The following is an 18754-nucleotide window of genomic DNA, read 5'->3' on the forward strand; positions in this document are numbered from 1 at the left end:
AATCATCAACAGGGTCTGCCCTGACCCCCGTTCTGACTCCTATAACAAGATCTCCTGTCGCTGCCTGAAAAATTTACTGTCGCCTCTCCTTCTCATTGAGCCCGAGTGAGTACTTCTGTCACCTTCAGTGAACTGCGTCGGCAGGAGATTTAACTAAACACCAGTCCTAGTTTAAAAACTAAATAAGTGCGTTTCCTATAAAGCAGGCGGCGGCCAGAGGCCTCCGTTTCCAAACGGCGTGAATTTCTAAAATGTTAAATCTTTCTTTGTGCCGCCTTTAATGCAGAGCGACATTGGGGGTCGCAAACTCATTTATTCGTGCAGTGCCATGAAGGGGAAGACCTTGTTAGAACCGCGGCCCTTAAGAACTATCTGTTTACCGCTGGTTGCCATTAGCAAGCTGAGATCTACATAGCATTTAAGTCGTTTTGAAAGTTGCTCGAAAATGGAAATTCTGAACTGTTGAAAATATTGCACATGATATGCATAAACGGAATAAATACACAGGCATACAAGAGGAAATCAGATGAAACATTTTAAGCCCTCCAATGCACCCAGGCATCCAACTTCGTAGCACCATTTTAAAATATATTGTCAATAAAGACTTTTCAACAATGACTTCAAAAATATCCAGATATTAAGTATCAGTGTATTATAACATTCACCAGTAAAACATACACAGAAAGCATAAACCCACATTTCTGTAATGTCCCTGATTTTAATAATCAGCGTAAAATAGTTAAGCAATCAAAATGAACATTTGCAAACCCCCGTGTCAACAACGAGGCAATTAAAAGACTGAAGTTTGATGCTTTCCTGCATCACACTAAAGCCTTACGCAAAATTTCCACTCCCTCTTTAATTTTCAATTCTTCTACCCTCCCTGCTTCACAGCTCCTGGCTATTGGCTTTTACAATCTGTCCCTAGGGAGTGAGGAGTTATTACCCCTGTCGATGGAAGAGAAAGGGATGTTATTCCCTTGTCACCCTCTTCGGCTCCAGCAGATTCCAAGCACTGATGTATAGCTTTCATTGGAGAAAGGCGGCCAAGATGCTCTCAGTCCTCAGGCCTGTCAGATCCATCTACCTGTGCCACTGATATTACTTACTGGAGTCAGAGTGACACTCGGTGTCCCCAGAAGCAACCGAAAAAGTCCAGGTACAAACACCTCACGGGCCTTTCTGCTCCTGGGGGTGAGCACCACAGCCGACCCCCGGGTCTCCTGCAGAAGGGGCGCTATACCGTCGCATCTTTGGCATAACGATACATGCAAATGTTTATCCGCCAAATCCTTCGGAATTGTACCAAGTTCATTTTTTAGGGCACGGAGTATAAAATAAACATTGTGACAACTTACTTTCGAAAAAGCCGAGGGAAGCTAATTAGAAACGTTTGGGATGCTGCCCCACTCATTCACGCTGTTTTCAACCATTTCATTCTCCTCGTTGCTGTGATTTCATCATTATATCGTGACAGTTAAGAGGCTGGAAATCTCTACTTAACTCACCATTTTCAGGCCCACATTTCTCTCTCTCATATTTTTTTTTTATCTTTAAAGATTGACACCCGGGCTAACAACTGTTGCCAACTGTTGCCAATCTTTATTTTTTTTTTCTGCTTTATCTCCCCAAACCCCCACTGTACACAGTTGTATATCTTAGTTGCAGGTCCTTCTAGTTGTGGGATGTGGGACGCCGCCTCAACGTGGCCTGGTGAGCGGTGCCATGTCCACGCCCAGGATCTGAACCCTGGGCCGCGGCAGCAGAGCGTGAGAACTTAACCACTCGGCCACGGAGCCGGCCCCTCTCTCTCATATTGAAAATATGAATAACTATTTCCATTAATTGTCAAAAAAAATCACCATTTGCAAAATGATTAAAAATGTTTATTATCAAACAATAATACTTTACATGGCTAGAAAATACATATTAATTTTTAGAATTCAGTCATGAGTTCCCCATCCTAAGAAATGTCTAGTCAGGAATCTAGGCCATGAGACTTTTCATACAAAAGCATGTAGAGCATTTTCTTCTTTTTGTCTTTGGCTTCACCCCACGTCTGTCCTCTCCCGACCTGTCTCTGGCCTGAGGTGGGTAAGCAGTGGGGCTCAGCAAAATCGTCCGCATGTGGAGCCTGCTCTGACCTGCCTGTGAGTTAGGCGACCCATGGCCTGGCGAGGTCAAGGTCAGAGCCACTGTGGGCTGGGCAGTGGACTCCAAGATCCTTTGATCATAAGCCCTTAGCAGGAGAAAGTTTTGAGCTGACACCCTCAACATATGCATATTTACTCATCTCTAAATTATATACATCTACAGGTCCCAAATCCCCATCCGAAATCTCAGAACCAAATGTGCTTCCAAATTTCTCCGATTTAGGCAAGGTAATAGAGAGCATCCACGATCCGTCATACGACATTCCCACGGGGTCCTAGGACTCGGGAAGGAAACACATCAAGACTTCTGCAGAGAAACGTAGGATTATTCTGATGATGCGCACCAGTTGTGCTAAATAAAAGCTAGAAATCAATTCAGGTCAGTTCAGGCTGAGTCCCAAGTGAACCACAAAATCACTTCTGGCTTTCAGAGCTTTTCGGACACCAGGATCGTGGATAAGGGATGGTGGACCTTTACCTCCATATTAGGTATGGCAGAAAACACACGCCAAAAAGTAAATAAAAGGGAGATGAGATAAAAAGAGAAAAGGAAGCCCTAAAATTTTCCTTTTGTATGTCCACAGTGCACACACTTCATTTTGGAAAACTCTAGACACTAGGAAGACCCCTGTTCTTGAGTGAGGCTACAACGGGTGCGTGTACAGTTGAAAATGTCCCTGGCAGAATGAGCTCATCTTCAGGATTCAGGGCCCCGGGACCATCCAGAGTTCTCCTCCCGTTACAGCAAATGCAAGCCTTCACCTCGTGCACAGTGAGAAGGGCCCAGCCAGTCCTCCCAGACCTTCAGCCCTTTAAGGATGCACAGCATCTCGGCAGGTAGACTTACCTATAATCAGGAGGAGAGAGGAGGGGTGCTCATGGCTTGCAGATACACTGGTGAATTGAAGAAAACAATTCTTCTGTCAAACGGATTTGTTTATTAATGACCAGACAACACGCTCCCATCGTTTAAACTTTGCGTTTGCTAAAACTCCTCCAAGCGGCGAGGATTAACACCAATTTTATTTCTCTAGAATGGACCCAGCTTTACCATTTCTGGTAGCAATATTTTAGTATGAGTCAATAATCTATTTCCCAGAGTGACCTCTGTTACCCCCAAGGGGCCCGGTGAATTGAGGAGTAAAAAAGGCTGAAGCACGTGGATAAAGGGGATGTTTTTTTACTTGAAATCCTCAGTGAAGTAAGGTTAAAATTGTAACATAAAGCACTTTCCACCAAGAACTACCATCCATCATAAGTGGCTCTTCCTTCAACCCTGATGGTCAAGTTCTCGTCCAGCCTTACCCACATTTTCTTTTCACAGGAAGAACCATAAGGAGGCCACATGAAGGATTAGGGATGTCAGGGAACACCCAGACCACTCCTCCTTGTGATAATTGCCTTTCCTCTACTTTCTTCCTCTGGCTTCCATTTATTCTGCCTCAGGATGTAGGACCACAAGGGCAGTGCTTGCCCATCACGGGTTGATATCCCAGTGACAGTCCTGAAAACTCAAGCAGAGAGTAGACCCCACCGCCCACCCCTCTCCCATCGCCCCCCATCCCTCTGGTTCCCCCCTGTAGGGCCCCGGGCCTTACGGGACAAAACAGAATCTTTGTTGATGAATGCAGAAAGTTTTAGGAATTCACACCAGCTGTGTTCTTATTCACAAATACCTCAGTTTGACCCTCGCAAGTACCAATTAAAGTAGGTATTACCAAAGCTGTTTGAACTCTAGTCAACATGACATGCCTGGAGGAATTCCATTTGCATATAATTTGTGCTTACTTAACGTCAGCGTTTATAAAAACATCCTGAGCCTCTTTTTCTTTTCAACCAAGAGAGTCTTTTTACACCCAGAATTTTGAGACACCCCCAAGAGCCCTAAGCAGCCTGAGGCCCATGTATAAAAACTGCCTTAAATACAGAATGTGTCCTAAAGGGCAACAAATGTGGAGACTTGCATTCTCCCACAAAGGTCTCCTGGCAAAAAGTGGGATGGATATTGTTTTTGTGTCTCTGTTGTGAAATGGATTTCTTAGCTTATTATGTTTTTGTCTCTCATTCATGTCACAGATTTAGAAAAAAAAAAAAAATCCTCATAGTGTAAGGACAACGTCTGATTCAGACTGGAAGGCCCGGTGAAATCACTTATGGGACCTCTTCAGAGTGTCAGACTGATTCCAGACACATTCTCAGCAGGTAAGTGAGTCACTCCCATGGACGGAGAGATGCACAAATAAATAATCCATCTCGTCCACGGTGGTACCTTGACTTCTAGAGCAATGCTGGCCAATAGAAATTTGCCAGCCATATTACATACAAAATTTTAAATTTACTTGTAGCCACATTAAAAAAAAAGTAAAGAGAAACGTGATATTTTAATAATATATTTTATTTAATCCATAATATTATTATTTCAACATATGATTTACATTAAAAAATTATTAATGAAGCATTTTATGACCTTTTTTCATCCTACATCTTCAAAACGCAGTCTATTTTTTATGCTCACAGCCTATCTCGATTTGAACTGCAAATTTTCGTAGGAAATAGTGGCTATGTATTTAGGTTTCGTAAAATCTAAAGTTGGAAATGTAGGCTCACATACTCAAGTCGTTCCGAACCGTACTTAAAGGTTTTCCAATAAGAGACACGAGTTACCGGTTTTTTCATTTTCATTTTCATTAATTAAAACTTAAAAATCAGTTTCCTAGTTACAACAGGTACCTTTTAAGCGCCCAGTGGCCTCCTGTGGCTGGTGGGTTCTGAGGGGGGACCTGGCAGTCCTGGGGGCGCACGTGAGGACTGGGAGCCGCCAGTGAGCCCCACCAGTCCTCCCCCCCGACGGCCCCTCATCCCAGGAGCCAACCCAGGTCCAGTTACGTCCTCAGCTCTCTGAGCGAGATTCCCAGCTACCATACTGTCTGTGGGATATTTGCGGGGATGACTTCCCTTGCGTCTTACCAGGTCCCCTTATAAGACTCCGTCTCAGTCAGCGTTTGATCAGGAAGCAGAGCCACGATGAGTGTCGTGGACTAAGGATTTATTACAGGGCACACACATCGCACGGGTGGGGTGAGTGGTGAAAGATCTTAGAAGTGTCACTAACCAGCCCTCCTGAAGCTTTGGCATAGGTGGACAGTCGGGGCTTCCAGGGCCCTCTAGAAACCAGGCACACAGCTGCTCCCGGCAGGCGTGAAGACGAGCTGGCGGAGAATCTTAGAAGGCTGCTGCCTGCACCTGGCGCTGGGCCTGCCCCTGCTCTTGTGGGCATGGCCGGCTGGACGGCGGAAGAGCCAGAAGCCGAGTGGAGGAGAGCAAGCATCAGCTGGAAACTGCCAGTCGCTCCGTGTCTGTCCCTCACGCTGGCCGTCTCCGCCGACCCACAGAGAGCAAAGGCTGCTGGCTCACTTCGCCTTCTAAATCACGCACCACTTTCTCTCTCTTTCAGTCGGTTCTTCCCAAAGCCACACAGGGAAGGGGACTCTGGGAATCAAAGGTCCAGCTCAGCCAAGCCAACACCACACGAAACCACCACAGTCTCCGTGAAGTTTTTCTCAACTCTCAGCATACAGTCAAGCATTTCTTCTAAGAAAAGAGTTTGCTTTTGCCTCATGGACACCATGAACCATCTAACTCATCACTTGTCTCTCTTTGTGGTGACTGCTAGGAAGCTCTGAACTAGATTTTCAAACCCCTTCTCACAAGTGTATGGGTCAAGACATGCATTTTGCATGCTAATGTCCCAGCTTTATTTTATTTTTCTAGTTGCCCCCTCTTCTCTCGTTTATTTGTATAATCCTGTTATGCGTGTTTTTACAAGTTGTGCCGAATGATTTTTCACAGGGAAAGTATATAAATAAAGGGATGGATGGAGAAATAGAGACAGGCAGACAGAGGCACAGATGGACCTGGCTGCAGCCGACGCCTCCAAGCTTGTTGGACTCCACTCTTCTCTCGCTGCTCCAGCTAAACCGGCCTCGTTCCTCAAACACACCAACCTCCTCCCATTTCATGACCACTGGGGTCGCGGTGCCTCCTCCCAGAAGCATGGTTGGTTCCTTTGGCTACATGAAGACTGCTCTATCTAAAATAGAACCCCCCCACCGACACTGTTACTCTCTGTTCTATCATGCTTTTTCCTCCAATTTTTGTTTTAAAATTTCCTACACTTTGATGTTCTCTCAAATAATTTACCACTAATAATTTTTTCAAAAGAAGTTGGGGGGGGTGTACCATGTTCAATCAATTTTACTTATTCAAATGGTTTGGCCAAAGGGTAAGTCCTCTTTTCATGTCTCTCCTCCCACCAGACGAGCAGTTGTAGGGGTTTTCATAAACATTTGAGCTTGTGTCATTATTCCCTGCTGCTACGGTGTCGGGGGGAAGACTGGCACAGTTTGGGTTTATTTGGGAGTTAGTTGTTCCAAACCTGTGCTGTTGGCCAGCCCCATCCCCATCCAATTCCTTTTTTTTCTTTTTGAGGAAGATTAGTCCTGAGCTAACATCTGCTGCCAATCCTCCTCTTTTTGCTGAGGAAGACCGGCCCTGAGCTAACATCCATGCCCATCTTCCTCTACTTTATATGTGGGATGCCTACCACAGCATGGCTTGACAAGGGGTGCCATGTCCCCAGGATCCAAACCGGCGAACCCCAGGCCACCAAGAAGCAGAATGAGTGAACTTAGCCGCTGTACCATGGGGCCGGCCTCCCCATGCAATTCTTTTAACAGAGAAATCAAAAGCGGAATATGAGGAACCTGAAAGTGTTTTCACAAATGGTGTTTGCCATCCACGTCAATCCTATTTTTTCAAGGGAAATTTTAATATTCCTTCTCTTGATTGGAATGATACAAGACAAGTCTCCGGCATATTCTAGCAACTATCCCTGGAAATTCTAACGGCCAAGAAGGCTGGTGCTTATTTTTAGTAGCATGTAACTTTCACATTAGATGTTGCCCTGACCCACGTTCATACCACAAATTAAACAATTTGAGAATATTTGTATTAAGATCAAATTAAAAAAAACTCATTAAAAACATATCTATAAAAGGATAAATACTGTATGATTTCTCTTACATGAGGTTCCTAGAGTAGTCCAATTGACAGAGACAGAAAGTAGAATGGTGGCTGCCAGGGGCTGGGGGAGGAGAATGAAGTTGGTGTTTAATGTGGACAGAGCTTCCGTTTGGGAAGATGAAAAAGTTCTGGAAATGGATGGTGGTGATGGTTGCACAACAATGTGAATGCGCTTAATGTCGCTGAACTTACAACACCTAAAAATGGTTAAAATGGTAAATCTTATGCATATTTTACCACAATAAAGCTGTTGAGTCTGCCCCAGTACACGAAGGTACTTGGCCTGCCTTTATACTTTATAGTAGGCTGGATAATGGCCCAAAAAAGACATCCACTTCCTAAGTCCCTGGAATGTGTGAATGTTACTGTATTTTGGCAGAATGGAGTCTGCAGGTGTGATGAAATCAAGGATGTTGCGATGGGGAAATAATCCTGGATTGTCTGGGTGGGCTCTAAATGTGACCACAAGTGTCTTTATAAGAGGGAGGTAGAGGAGATTTGACAAAGAAGAGAAGAAAGCCATGGGACAGAAGAGGAAGCAAGCAAAGTCAGAGAGAGTCCATGCTCTCCAGCCGTCTTTGAAGATGGAGGAAGGGGACGTGGGCCAAGAACGCAAGGAATGCAGCTCCTGAAGCTGGGAAAGGCAAGGAAATGGATTCTTCCTGGGGGCCTCAGAGGGAGCGCGGCTCTGCTGACACCTTCATTCTGGTCCCAGTGAAACTGATTTCACTCTATAGTCTCCAGAATTGTAAGAGAATAAATGTGTATTGTTTTCAAGCCATCCAGTTTGTAGTAATTTGTTACTACAAATTGTTTGTAGTAATTTGGTAGCCATAGGAAACTAATAGATACAGATATGATGCTCAGATGTTTACATAACAAATGTCTTTTTTTTTTTTTTGCAATACAGAATTATTAACTGTAGTCACCATGCTGTACGTTACATTCTCGTGAATTATTTATTTTATAACTGGAAGTTTGCACCTCATATTTTAATATTAAAACTGTATTTTTGATACAAAATGCTTTACGTATTAGGTACATTCCCATTTTTTGTCTTAGAAAGCTTTGTATTAAGGGTATTGTATTAAATGGTATTGGTATCTCTGAATTATAATCAGATAATTTCTATTTGAAAATTCAACACTTAAAATGCTCAGGAAAAACCTACCCGAAGCAAACTATTCCTGGCTTACTTAGCACCTCAAATATTCTATTATCTCCCAAAGGGCATTTAAAACCAAAATCAGATTTCCTTCAAATGGAGGAGGCAAATAGAATATAAACTCCCTTGAATTTGCATTCATTCTAGTTTTAACACCCACTTACATAGGACCAGCTTCTTAGACTCGGGAACATTAACAGGACAGACCCTTAGTTCCCAGAGAAGGCCCTGAACCCTCCTAAAGCTTGGAAAAGCAACACGAAATCCATCATAGGTCACCATGGAAGCCCCAGCACCGAAGACATCCTTCAAGTCTAAAGTAATATTTCGAAAACAGTTGGAGCTCTCAATACCCAAATTATGGAATTGTTTTGCACTTACATTTGTCAGGTTCCTGTCATTTCCAAGTGGTGACCATTGGTGCAAACCCAGAACGGGATCCATCCAGTCAGTAACTCATTCCTTGCCTTCGATGCCAATGGCACCATTTTCACCAGTTGGAGGAGGTCTCCCCTCCATCTTCTGAAGAGGTTGAACCAAGAAACCACCTCTTCCACCAAGCTCTGCGCCTCCACCGGGAAACCTGACACAGGGATTGCGTAGAAACGTGTAAAATGTTGATGCTGAACAGAGAAGCTAATAAAGAATACTAAGGGTCTCTACTAAATCATTAAACTCTGCAGATTATATCTCCTAATGCCACTTAAATATGTCCCGTTCTCTCCATTGCCACACTCATCACCTTAGCCTAAGTCACTAGGATTTCACCCCTGGTTAATTGCAAGATCCCACTTACTGATTTCTCTTCATCCTCCATCTTGGGCCCTTTCCGTTTGTTCTCCATTCAACAGCCTGAACTCTCTGTACTAAATGTTAATCAGATCATATCGCCCATTCCACGTCCTACTGAAACCCTTTCAATGGCTTCTCATTGTTCTCAGTGGTGACATCAACACCCTTACCAAGGCCAGTAAAGGCCCTCTGAACCCGACCCTTCCATGGCCACCATTCTATCTCATCCTCCTGGCTCTCTGCACTCCAGCAACACTGGACAACTGCCAGTTTCCCAGATGCGCTGCGTTCCCACTCATTCCAAGGAGAATCCTTGCTCCACCTCCTCAGCCTGAGGACTTGGCCCCAGCTACCAACCCCGCTCTTCGCTGGGCTAATCGTGGGTGAGGGAGGAGTCACGAGGACAGAGCAGGTCAATGTTTTTAAAGCCCTGAGAGCAGCAGCCAGCAACAGTGAGATCTAGCGCAATCGTTGCGACTGGCGTTAGTATTATTATCACTCCTCTCTTAGACCTCATTCCACGGATTCCCACGGCAGAGCTTCAGACCCCTCGGTCCAGGTCAGGCGTCCTTGTTGACGCACCCACGGAACCATGATCAGGAGAGCTCATCCCAATTTGTAATCATGCAACTTACTTACGTCGTTATTTAAGCCCGTCTTCCTCATCCAAGTCCGAGAGGTCAAGGTCTGTGTTTCATCACTCTTATATCCATGGTGCCTGGCCCTAGTGTTGATAATACAATATGATATGATAATATGAGAAGTGTTGTATAAGCGCATAGCACTATATTTCTCAAATGGCTAGACTAATTTAAAATATAGTCTTAATATACAGACTGTGTGGCATATACAAAATTCACAGGGAGGAGCGCTGGGAAAGGACCAGCCAAGAGACAGTTAACGCAGTCAGCTTTTGCCACCTCAAACTCAGTGGCCTATACAAAATGTCAACTGAGTTTAAGGAGTCTAGGCTGCGTGCAGCTAAGTGACTCCGTTAGAGGCCCACATCAGCTGGACTTGGCCGTTGGTTGGGTATAGGCCTGCTCCACATGTCTCGTCCTCCCCGGCTCCATGGCTACCTGGAGGAGGCCCTTCTCGGGGTGGAGCACAAGATCTGAGTCCAATGCGCCAGTACGTTAAGGCTCTAGCTCATGGCACATCTACTACCAGTCCTTTGGCCAAAGCATGTCACATGACCGAGCCCGAACTCAGCGAGCCAGAGGAGTACGTTCTGCCCATCGTAGGAGAGGAGAGGAAGGAAGATTTGCTGAACCATGATTTGAACCACCACAGAGGGTCATGCTTCAGAGCAGTGGAATCTAAGGGAAAACGAGACGCCAGTGCCGCCCAGCCAGAGGAGGCCTGCTACAATGATGACGCCGCTGCGAAGAGAGAAGACAAACAATGGGATCAAATATAAGCCCCGAATTCAAAGTCACAATCAAGAGCCACCACCGCAAACTGATTTACAATCGAGATGCTTCTCAGTTCAACTCCTCAGCATGCTCCGGGGCGAGTAACTGTTGGGATTTATTTAGCCACAATTAACGAACACCAAGGAGGCCTCCGCCACCACTGGGACTCTGTGAGAAATGAACGTGCAAGAAGAAAGAGAGGGCAAAAAAAAAGAAGAGAGAGAGGAGAAATTAAGTATAGTGAAGGCAACAGAATTACGGGTCATTTTTTTCATCGTCATGTTTTGAAATTTCCTTTATTACAGTGTTATGGTCTCTCAAGTCAAATAAAAAGGTTTTTTTTTTTTTTTTTAAGTTTCAGATGATTGCCCAGCAGCTGTCCAATCGATTCTCCTGCCTGCAGCCACTGTGACTATTTGAAATTGTAAATTTGGTCATGTCTCCACCCGACTGAAAACTCTTCAGAGGCTTCCAATGGTCCTCTCGTTAAACTCCGGTCTCCTTTCTATGGTTTCCTAGAATCTTCTCAACTGGCCCCAGCCTACCTCTCCGGCCTCATCTCTCAGCACTCTCTTACCCTCTAACCTCCAGATGCTGTAGACATTTTTGTTTGTAATAAAATGTTAGCCTCCTCTCCAGGCCTCGGCACGTGCTGTTCCCTCTTCCTAAGAAACTCTTCCTCTTCTCTTCCTTGTCTGGCTAATCTCCAGCCATCACTTAGGTTTAAGCCATCTCTATGGCTTCGTCAAAGAAGGTTCTGTGACTGACTCCTGCCGTGTGCCCCCAGAGCACCCTCTGCTTCCGCTACGGCACAGTCGACACGCTTTGGCTGGTGCTCCGTCTTCCTCAAGTTCCCACACACCCGTGAAGGCAAGGACCACACGTCTGACCCATTCCCCATCCTATCCTCAGAAGTCACGGTTTCCACCAGTTTTGCTGGAATCCTCTGCCTTCTGCTTCTCAACAGCTGCTCACTCTAATACCAGAGAATTTTCATTGCAAAGGAAATACTATTGAACCTTTTTTGAAATCCATATCAATTCAGTATATCTTTGGTAAGTGGCGCATTATCTCCAACTTCTACTCATTCCTCAAAATTCAGCTCAGATATCACCACTTCCAGGAAGTGCTCTGAGTTGCCAACAACCCCTTCAGGCTAAGCCTTGGAGCCCTCTTTTGTGCTCACAGTGATAACTGTGCACCTTCATCTTAGCACCGACCATAACCTTGCACGTTAAGCTCTCAATAAACATTGGTTGAACTTGGAGAAACGGGACCTAAGAGGCAGGATTCACATGTGACCTCGGCCAGAATCCTCTGTGCCAGCGCTTCCACTGACTTATGGCTGGCTCTTCTTTGAAAGCTATGTGGTACCCTCGAACTGGCACAAACGTTAAATAATGTTCCCACACTGTTGCCTCCTGGCTGGGATGTGAGAGAGGCACACATACACTGCTACAGGCATCTAAAGTGAGAAGATTCCCCAGGTGAATACAACGGTTCATACGCCAGGTGCTCTAGACACATTAACTCATTTAACCTCCCCTACAACAATCCTCACGTCCCTATAAGATAGTAGAACCATTCCATCACTCCCATGGTGCACATGGGGAAACTGAGGCAAAGAGAGGTTAAGTAACATGATCCAGGTCACACAGCTACTAAGTGGCAGAGTCAGGCACGACAGTCTGGCACAGAGCTTGTGCTCCAACCCACCACGACACTCCCTCCCTGCTGCTACAGTCACGGCGCATCTGCGCCCACATCCGGGACTTCTCAGCTCTTGGTTTTTTGGGGTTTTTTTTTTTTAAAGATTGGCACCTGAGCTAGCATCTGTTGCCAATCTTCTTTTTCTTCTTCTTCTTCTCCCAAAACCCCCCAGTACATAGTTGTATATTCTAGTTGTAGGTCCTTCTAGTTGTGGCATGTGGGATGCCACCCCAGTGTGGCCTGACAAGCGGTGACATGTCCGCGCCCAGGATCCAAACCAGCGAAACCCCTGGCCACCGAAGTGGAGAGCAGGAACTTAACCGCTCAGCCATGATTATCATTTAATAATAAGTTCACTTCATCATTTTGGGGGGTGTGGGAATACAGTATCGCTTTATCACAGAAGAGAAATAAGATGCTATTTTGAAAAATACAAACCCAATTTGAAAGGTGTTACGGACTGAATTGTATCCTCCTGAAATTCATATGTTGGAGCCCTAACCCCCAGTGAGGCTGTATTTGGAGATGGGGCTTTACAGAGGTAATTAAGGTTAAATGAGGTCATAATGGTGGGGCCCTAATCTGATAAGATCAATGCCCTTATTAAAAAAAAGGAAGAGACACCAGAGATTTCTCTCTCTCTGCTCACACAGAGGAAAGGCCACATGAGCTCACAGTGAGGGGCAGCCATCTACAAGCCAGGAGGAGAGTCCTCACCAGAAACCCACCCTGCTGGCACCCTGAGCTTGGACTTCCAGCCTCCAGAACTGTGAGAAAATAAATGTCTGCTGTTGAAGTCACCCAAACTGTGGTATCTTCTTATGGCAGCCCAAGTAGGCAATGTGCAAAGGAGCCTCATATTTCCAACAAGCTGAGGATCAATCATAAACAGTGAGGGAAAAAAGCATCAGATGTTTGTTGGGTCAAAATCCGATTGCATGAGGGAGCACTCCATTCTGGAATACATCAACTTCTCGTCATCAACAAGAACTATTTGCCAAATATCTACCAACTCTGCCCCCAAGAAGTCTATGGTCTAGTTAGGAAGCCGTGGCATATATTTACCTACATGTGAGCGCGGAGGAATATGTAAGACTGCAAGACAGCGTGTGCCCAAAGAGTGGAACCAACTTCAAGTGGGACCGGGGCTCGGAGGAGGAAGATTCATTTCAAAGACAGTTTTTGGAATATTTAGGATTTGCTGTGCTTCATAAAGAAGGAACAGGCTGCAAATACACAGTTGTGTGGAGTAAGAGATTTACAACAGAGTTCTGGTGCCTGCAGAGTCTGCAAACCCTAAATGCAACTGGTATATTCAACAACCAGTAGGCCCAAGGCCAGTTCTTCAGGATGGGGGGATGGGTAGGGATGCATGCAAAGTTGTGTTTGGGAAGATCATTCTGGAAGCTGAGTGTCGAGTGGACTACTGAAGGGAGAATCTGAAGGCAAGAAGACTAGCTGGGAGAAAGAGCAATAATCCAAAACTGAATTCTAGGGTCTAGGTTAGGCTGGTGGCAATGAAGACCAAAAGGAGCCAAGGTGAGCAGCCTTGAAAAGGAGGAAGTGACAGCCAACCATCCTTGCAACCTGGAATCCTGTCATTCGGCTACACCTCCGGCTGTGCCTCCTCCTGCTGTCTGTCATCAGGGTCTCTTGGGAGGCAACTCATTCACCCAAGACCTGGGCCTTTGACACTTCAGCCCTACTATCCCCTGTCATTAGCGGGTGCTGGAGCAGGCTCGCACCAGTTTGCGAGAGCCAACAGGTAGATTTTCAAGAATTTTGCAAGCTGGCTATTATATCCAGTCATTATTCAAAATTAAATTATGTATACTCACAATTAAATAGATACTATTTAAAACAAACCTAACAACTCAAAACATATCAGCCCTTAGTTATTCTACTAATTTTGCTATTATCTGCTGCTATCTGGTCTTGAGGTCGTTGAGGTCTATTGTCTCCGTCCATTGGCAACATCGCGTCATGGCGTGCTTCTGCGTATCTCTGCCCGACCAGCATTCAGTGGCGTCAGGTTAGCAGCTTGAAATCGAGGGAGCATGTACACCACGGAAACTGGCAGACACTGCACCTTGGGGCTTGACTTAGTGTTTTGCTGGATCTCCAGAGTTAAAGGGAAGGAGAAAATGTTACTGCAGATTAAATTCAAAAGCTGCACTGAAGGTGAAAGAAGAGTCGGTTTAATGAGGACAGTTTGTAGGAGGATGAGACACAGTTTTACAAGCGCTCACATAGCAGATTTAAGGACAAATCCGTCGGGAAAAGAGTTAGTGGATTGGGATACAATTCCTATTGTTAAGCCAGGCTGGCCACAGATACAGAAGTTTGGCCAAAATCAATGGAAGCATTCGATGAGAACCAGCTAGGTGCCCAGTATTTACGATAAAGAGTATTGATATTATTAGTGGTAAATCCTGTGCTATACAAACTTTAGATCAGTAAAATTTATAATGAACATATGGATATATCTTTTCATACATTCCCCCCTCCCAAGAAAACCTGTTATTATGTATTTACCAGCACACCACTGCCTACCATCCAGCTCAGCACCCTGGCTTAATCTCGACTAAAAGGGAAATTTGGGGTACTCTTAAGGATGAAGTAGAAAATACCATTCAATTGAATTTACTTTTTTTCTAATCAATACTTAATTCGAGTTGTTTTCAAATTAAAAAGTCTATTTTTTCCCGAAGTTTTAAGAACTGCTTCATATCTTATTATTTTATTTACAAAATTACAAATATTCACCATCACTTTTAAGGGGGGTGACTAATATTTCGTTGTTTTCACAAACTTTGGACTTTAAACTCCTTTGAAACTTTTGCATTGCATTTATAGATTTAACATATTCTATTTATATGAAGTATTTCAATTGACTGATAGCAAATAAATCAATCCCAAGGGCCTAAATAACACTTATAAACCAAATAAATTTAGCTTACACATACTGTAAATCCCCACGCCTCAGTGACAGCTCTGTGTAAATGCCCGGCCGCCATGTCGGCCACCACGAGCAGACCAGTCATCTTCAGTGCTCCTATGGCACAGTATTGGGCTTTGCCTATAATTAACTTTCTTTTTTAGAGTTTTATGTTAGCCTGGGTGCTCTAAAAAGCAGACAGTAAAATGGGCTTAGAGGTTCGAGAGATGGAATGGGGGAAACACCAGTAAGGGCAGGTGGAGAGGGCGCTGGAAAAGGCTGGGATAGCTGTCTAACCGAGATGCTGACAGGATGGAGGGGAGACGGAGGAGGAGGAGGAAACGGAGGGAAAGCGAGACGAAGGGATAGAGAGGAGGGAACTGGAGAGGGAAGGAGGGGGGAAGGAAGACAACGGTACTGCATCAACCGCAGTACCATTTAAGAGTTCTGCCAGGGCCGACAGGGGGTCCTCAAGCCAAAGGTGCCATTCGGAGGAGTCCGTCCATTCCCCTGCCTTAATGTCCCCCTCCACCCCCACCTCGTCACTGGCTGGGAGCAGCCCACGGATGTGCAGCAGTGAGAGAAGTGCCCTAGAGAAGCCGCTGTGAAGGACTCAGGAAGTAGCAGCTAGAATCATCCATTAGCTCCACTCTCTGCAGTAGGAGATCTAAGACACACATCCTCTGGCCACCACAAGCCCTTCGCTTTTTGCTTTCACTATTATTATTATTATTGCAAAAGTAATCCATTTGTGCCTAAACACGTCTCCTTCATCTCTCCCCATCCACCCTGAAGCTGTTCTCCTCCTCAGAGACCCTCAGTGTCAGCAGCTGGGCGTGGATCCTTTCAGACGTTCTTTGTACTTCCTACACTTATATTCATGCAGAGAAACACTGCAAATAAAGGAGGCCTTATTTTGTTTTGCCTTTTATAAAATAATATATACTGTTCCATTTCCTGCTCTTTCTTTTCTTAAAATAGAATCTACATTAGTTATTTCCCAAACTTGTTGACTTTCAAACCCATTTCACGGTCTTACGCATCCCTTCTGGAATTTTTCAATTGTGTCACTTTTGTGAGGTACGTGATTAAGGAGTTGATTTTAAGCAAGAAAAAAAAATTGTATTTCAGTTAGAAATCATTAAAGAACATTTAAACATAATATGTAAAGATACGCGTCACGTAACTACACGATTTGACATTTTCCCATTAATAAGTAACATGTTTAACTTACTTTAAGGTATTTATACCAAAAAACATGATTTGATGACAAATAAATTTTAAACTGACTATCATTGTAAGCTTGGTTCAGGGACAGAATATACATTAAATACAGTTAATAAATTTAACTACATCTAACATAGATTAAAAACTACCTTCAGGACAAGATGTTTGGAATTCTTATATTTTGCGCTAAAAATAGTTACGTTCACCATCTGTTTTAGCCCTAAATGACAAGGTAGAGAAGAAGGTCTCCCGTTACTGTATGCTAGTGCTCTCACATTGCCCACATGGGTCGTTTCAACTCTCCGCAGATGAAGAGCCAAGTAGATATGCTCATCATTATATCGCCTTCTTTTGCCACTGGCTTCTAAGAACTGGAAGCATCTTGATGAGCATATTAGAATTCAGATCAGATTAGTGCAATTTACAGACGGGATGAAGAGCGTCTTGAGGTAAGTCGGCAGAATGACTATAATTTGGGGCTTCTTATCTTTTTCTTTCAAGTTCAGTGCTCCCTGTGCTCCCTCCCTTACTGCACAGTCCACTGAGGGCATAAACTATGCAACAGGCGACTGCCAACCGGCCACCATGGCAACTACTGCAGCTCAGCTCAGCTCAGCCCTGCGGGTGACGGTCGAGTTAGCAAGGGCTCCAAGGGCGGCCCCCGTCACTAGGCATCCTTACTGTTCCGTTTCAACGGGGGTAAGATTTAAAAATTATTTTCCTTACTGATATTGTAAAACTAGATGCTTAAAGCAGGTGTCTTTGCCGCCTCCAAAGAACGGCTTTGAGCATCCCAGTAAACACACCACCACCAGCGGGAAATACCACTCATCCTCGGTGTTGGGGCTGCCCGGGATCACAGTGCAGATGTGCGTAACTGACCTGACCCAGCCCTTGGGGTCCTCTCCAACACGAATGTGCTGGGGTCCTAGGAAGCTCAGGTGGAGCGTGAAACACAAGTAGTTAAGCTCAGAGGCTCAAGACTCCGGCTCGGTGTCCCGTTACTGACTTCATTTATCACGTGACTTCCTTCTTCTAAGTAAAGACCTGGATGTTGGAAAAGGCTCTATTCCCCTAAACAAAGTACTCAATGTCACTGTTGTGTCCTTACAGATAACAATGACAGAAATAATGATATCTTCAATAGAGGCTTTGCAGGCAACCTTGCAATAACTCCACATTCCCCCAGGAGTCTGTGCGACAACAGGTTGGTGATGACTTATCTAAAAAACGGATGGACAGCGAATACTTCAGGCCACCCTCCATAAATATGTTTCTCTGCAGGGCTTTCGAAAGGGATTAATGGTAGTGAGTCTGAGATTATGTTTCCTGATAGGAAGCTGGAGAGCAACTATTCCAGGTAGCCAGTTAAAAGCAAAACAGAAAAAAAATAAAAAAATAAAAAATAAAAAAAGCCAAATAGTCATCAGATGAGGACTGTCTGAATGTGTCTGTGTGTGTTAAACAGGTGAAAGGACTTTGGAAAGTAATTCTGAGTGATAAAGCATCCCCTCATTCCTTAGTCATCACAATCACAGCTCTTTCTGCCTATTCATTTTGCTAATCAGCTAAAATAACGACTCACGCATAACCTACTATGAGGTATGACATGCCACTGAAATGCCCCTTGACAGTTAAATGCACATGCGGTGACGTGTAACAGGACCTCCTGTGCATCGTAAAACACAAGCAGATGGAATTTTACAGGATTCCACACTTGAAGTGCAAACCAATCATTTAATAAGCAGGAGCAATATTTCACCATGCTCTCTGTAAGGGCCCCCGATGTTTTCTTAAATTGTTCCTTTGGTAGCCAAGAAAACTAGTTCCAGAGATGGCCGGTCTGCATGAAAATTATCTCCATCAATCCAGTTGAAATCGCAGATTCGTTAAGCTCCCTGTTTGATGACTAACATGTACTAAGCAGTCAGCGCTTACACGCCACCGTGCCAGGGGCTGAGCCACGCCCCCTGGTCCAGAAGACACTGACTTCTGTGACAGACGCAGAGGGGCTAAATGGGGTGTGGTGCACCTGAGGCAGGAAGACAAGGAGGGGTTCATCCGTAAAAGATAGGAAGATCAGTGCCAAGGGGTTTTGTCTATGCAAAGGGCGGTCACCCCCAAACAGAGCCTCTCAAATCCACTCCCACTGGCAGACAGTGAGTCCGTCAACTCAAGCCCCCATAAAATGGTACCAGCATCTGAGAGACAAACCCTCATCACCTTCATTGTGAAAAAGACATTTCCAGCATGACCTGAGCTCCAACTGCCC

At 44.8% G+C, this 18754-nt stretch overlaps 1 long non-coding RNA gene across 2 annotated transcripts in view; it reads right to left on the reverse strand.

Annotated features, from left to right (window-relative positions):
* Positions 1-5186: 5186 nt before the first annotated feature.
* LOC139080601 (uncharacterized) overlaps positions 5187-18754 on the reverse strand; it is a 58239-nt gene continuing 44671 nt past the window's right edge. Inside the window, exons 6-8 of one of the 2 annotated variants that reach the window (XR_011535216.1) lie at positions 9832-9916; positions 8782-8983; positions 5187-5744 (exon numbers count right to left, since the gene is read on the reverse strand). This is a non-coding gene — a long non-coding RNA (uncharacterized lncRNA). Of the gene's footprint in view, positions 5745-8105; positions 8984-9831; positions 9917-18754 lie in introns of those variants that run through there. The other variant, XR_011535217.1, reaches the window with a different exon arrangement.

The sequence above is a fragment of the Equus przewalskii genome, chromosome 31 (genome assembly GCF_037783145.1).
Source record: "Equus przewalskii isolate Varuska chromosome 31, EquPr2, whole genome shotgun sequence".
In the NCBI taxonomy this organism is placed as follows: Eukaryota; Metazoa; Chordata; class Mammalia; order Perissodactyla; family Equidae; genus Equus; species Equus przewalskii.